The sequence below is a fragment of the Capsicum annuum genome, chromosome 1, assembly GCF_002878395.1.
Source record: "Capsicum annuum cultivar UCD-10X-F1 chromosome 1, UCD10Xv1.1, whole genome shotgun sequence".
In the NCBI taxonomy this organism is placed as follows: domain Eukaryota; kingdom Viridiplantae; phylum Streptophyta; class Magnoliopsida; order Solanales; family Solanaceae; genus Capsicum; species Capsicum annuum.
The window spans coordinates 10,259,304-10,263,778 of NC_061111.1; positions in this window are offsets into that span (position 1 = coordinate 10,259,304).

Sequence of the window (4,475 nt, forward strand, 5' to 3'; positions counted from 1 at the left end):
GGAAAACAGGAAAAATACTTGATGAAAAAGATGAGGCAATGTACGTTCCTCCCCAATTCCAAAAACAAGATTGAGAGAGATCGTGAATAAAACCCTCAAAACTTCTATTTATACCTAAACTTAATTATGGAAATAAAATAATAAAATAAATAAAATTATTGGATTAGGTGATGCCCTGGCTGACGCCATGTCAAGGGTCTGATGCCTTATCACGGATGGCATCAGATTATATCCAGTTGTCTTCAAGTTCTGTCTAAAGCTGACGATGTTGCTGACGCCGCGTCACGGATTTGACGGCGTTTCACTGTCGTCGTCAGATGTCTTCTCCTTTTGCTAATTCTCTGCTTAAGGCTGACGCCCTTATTGACGCCTTATCACAACTTTGACGCCATGTCACTAACGTCGTCAGAACTGCTTCTCAGACTGCAACTCCCTAGTTAAGGCTGACGCCAATGCTGATAGCCTATCACAAGGCTGACGACTTATCACGGTTGTCGTCAACCATGTTTTCAGCTCTTTTTGCTCAGATTTCAGCTCTTTTGCTCCATTGTTATTTATTTTCATGCATCTTAACTTTCCTACAAAATCTTAAGAAATAACATCAAAAACACCAATAATTACTTAAGAACTTATAATTATTTCAAGTTAAAAATTCTTAAATGTGCTACAAAAATCTAGCACATCAACACCCTTAACTTAAAACAATTGCTTGTCCTCAAGCAACTACATAACACCATACTACGATGCTTAACCAAGAGATACATAAGATACCTATCATAGTTGATTATCAAGTTTAGCTCAAAACTCATGCCACTCTCCACGTTCAATTACTTATAAATCCAACTGTGCATATCAATGAATATTAACAATGTAACCCAAAGGAATCAAGATATGACATCAATTCAGCAACAATAACCATACATACGTACAAGTTCCACTACCCAAACAAGTAAAAAGCTAGCAATGCAATCGATGTTCTCTTACAACAAAGAAGTCCCTCCTCACTCATATATGAACTCAAGCATGTCAATGCGGGGATGGTCAAGAGACACTCACTCTTAGGAAGAAATTCCAATCAATGTATGTCAAATACCATATGCTTGCCCTTATTTTCATTACCAAGGTGTCCAGACAGGTAAGTTAAGATCACTATAGGTTTTTTCTTCGGCTTTTAATGTAGGCTAAGGGCTGGTATGATATTCAATGGCATTTAGTGTGACTAAGCCTCCTTGGCACTACCTTAAATTTTGGGGTTCACTTATTAACCTTTTTCTTCTCTTTCTCCTTTTCTTGATCACACATTATTCAGGATGGGTCTAACTTTTCTTTTTCATTCTTTTTCTTTTCTTATTCTTCTTCCACACCACCCAACTTTTTATTCCTTTTCACTTATTCTTTTCCTTTTATTCTATCTTTCTTCATACCCAGTTTATATCACGCACCCCTATGATAGCCACCCTCAACTTATGTTGTTTACCTAATTCAAGGTTCACAGTATCCAAGGAGGAACAGGGCCAAAATAGGTTCATTATGCTCTAAACGAGAAGGTGATAGGTGTCATAGAAAGAAATGGTCAATTCAGGCTCAAAATAGGGATCAAGAGATATCATGCATACAGGGAAGGTCATTTAGGCAAAAAAAAAAATGACTCAAAAATCAAAACGGCCTATGATCCTTTCTTAACCCCTATCTTTCAACCAAGGTAAGACTAACTGGGAAAGTTCTAGATTCAACACACAGGGAATTGAGTAAGACCTCACACATACATGGCACAATGGTACATCACAAGCTACTACCCATTCAGTTCATGCAATTGTTAGCAGTGATTATCATGTCCCTAGTACTGATGCCATAAAAAGATTCACAGTAGCCACATATAAATGTATATCACATAGTTATAAAACATACCAATGGAGAGGTGTTTATTAGTCTTAAAAATCAACAAAAATATGTCAACTGCTCTAGATACTTATTTTTCTCCAGTTAACCACAACACATCACAACACAAACACAATACGCCTAAACATCCTGGCTCTACTTGGAACAAGACTCCGGGGAAAAGAGGTACGGCAACAAAAATCCCAGGAGGACATCACACCCACAAGTAGCCCCACCCTCAACTTAATATCATGCAGTGTTCCCAATGCGTCAAACCAAAACAAGAGAGTTAGAAACATACCTGTGGCACCATGGTGCGAAGATCTAATGTCAATCACATAATACTAATATAAACAACAAAATACCTTAGGTTGCCTCCCAAGAGGCGCCTGGTTTAACATCGCGGCGTGACTCAGTTATCTTGACTACTCAGACTTCATCAAGATACCTTATTGATAATTATTTATGTCACCACTTGGAGGATTTGAAATGTCGTCCCAATTTTTGATCAATACATCTTCGAGGTGTGTTGGGCAAATGTGAGGGTGTGATAATTAATGTTCTATCACACCACTTCGAAGACTTGAACTGTTTGTCCAATTTTGCATTAAATTTTCATGTGGGATCATTTGGAAATGGTGAGAATCTTAAACAACCACTAAATGGACAGCGATCTTTAAGCCCCTTGGCCTTTAAGATCGGGGTTGTAGTATACCCTTTTGGAAGGACAAACTCCAAAATGTAAGAATCTTTCTCGTCATTTTCAAAATTCATCATTTGCTTGGGCGATTCAACTTTTATCATATCCACCAAGCACAATGTTGAAAAATGGTTTGAATGAGGTCTTCTCCTTAATTTCAGAGTTGCATCCTTCTGGTAATCCTCACCCCGAATTGGGCTAGAGTCTTCAGAGGAGATTTTCTTGGTTTCTTCTTTTGATTCTAGCACCATTTCCTCTTCTTTGGCATTTTCATTCATAAATGGTTCGGTTAGTTGGGAAATCATCGAGGGTTTCTCAACATTAAGCTCATCATCAACATCGGATTTTTGCTCCTCATCTTCACACTCTTCCATTATTTAAATGATTCTACAGATAAGATATCATCTAAGTATAATGTAGAAGAGTGCTTTAAATAATTCACCTCAATATCCATCTCATTAATTGCCCTTATGTATTGATTTATATCATGTATGACATAATTCGTTGTGTCCACACGATCTAACATTAGTTGAAACATAGATTCAATGCCACACTTCCCGGTGCTTCGTTCTCCCTTTTCTTGACCATAAGACCTGTCAAACTCATAAGAAGAACTAGAATTTGGGTTAGCACAATAGGGGGAGGGGGAATTTGAGCAATCACTCCAATTTCCATCTTTACCACCACATAAAGAACAATTATACTCTCGGTAGGATGGAGATGGTGCACACATCTCTCTCCGAGGAGCATATCTACAGTCATGCCAAAAGTGGAGTCCATCACAATATGGACGTGGATCATCCAGATAAGATTTTCAACCATCAAACTCACATTGATTCCATGATGCCATAGTAAGAAATAAGCAAAAATAAAGAAAATCTACCAAACACACGAAACAAAGGAAATCACAAACAAATATTTACAAGTTCAAATTCAAGAAAGTAAGGTAAAATTTCAAACCAATTCAATACGTCAAATTGTTCCTTGGCAAAGGAGCCATTTTTGATAACGCTCAACTTACACTTCAATTTGGTGCAAGGCGATCGTCGTTAATATATTTATCCAACTTTGGAGTCGGGGTCGAATCCACAGGGAACAATGTGAGTGGCGATTAAACTAGTTTGAAATTATAGCTACAAGTTAAATTCAAAAAAATGATACAAAAATATAAAATGGGGTTTTAGTATTAATATTTGTAATCAATAAGAATGGAAAACCAGAGTTATGTTCACTGTGGGTTTCGGGAATTGACAGATACTAGGTACTACTTAAGACTCTTGAAGTAAGTAGGAACAACAGAATATCCCTAATGACTATACTATCTGACTTATCTCTCGACCTCACCATACGATTTATTATCTAATTCTCTTGAACTTAGACAACTTATCTATTTCCAATAGGATACTATCTCAGGTAGATTAATCCAGTTACGACATTAATCATTAAATAGAAGGTTGGTAGCTTTCGAGTCCCTGTTGATAATTCACGTCCTCTAGTCTATTTCTTTGTTCAAGCAAATAAACCTAAGGCATAACCTATTGTTTGCAACTAATAGATTTTAAGTTAAAACAACAGAATTTTAAGACGTCCTACTGCTCTTTGAACCCTTTAAGTAACTAGTAGCATATCAAACCCTAATCCATGGATCCCATAACTCGGGCTAATGGAATTAGCCGCTCATGATGTGATGAACGAAATAAAAAGTTAAACTCATGATAGTATGGATAAACTTACGAATAGATGAAAACAACAATTATTTCTTCAATTGAATCACAAGAGAATAATCCATAATAGTTGATAAGTGTTGAAAGGTAAACAAGTAATAAACTTGATGAAAAAGATGAGGCAATGTACGTTCCTCCCCAGTTCCAAAAACAAGATTGAGAGAGGTCGTGAA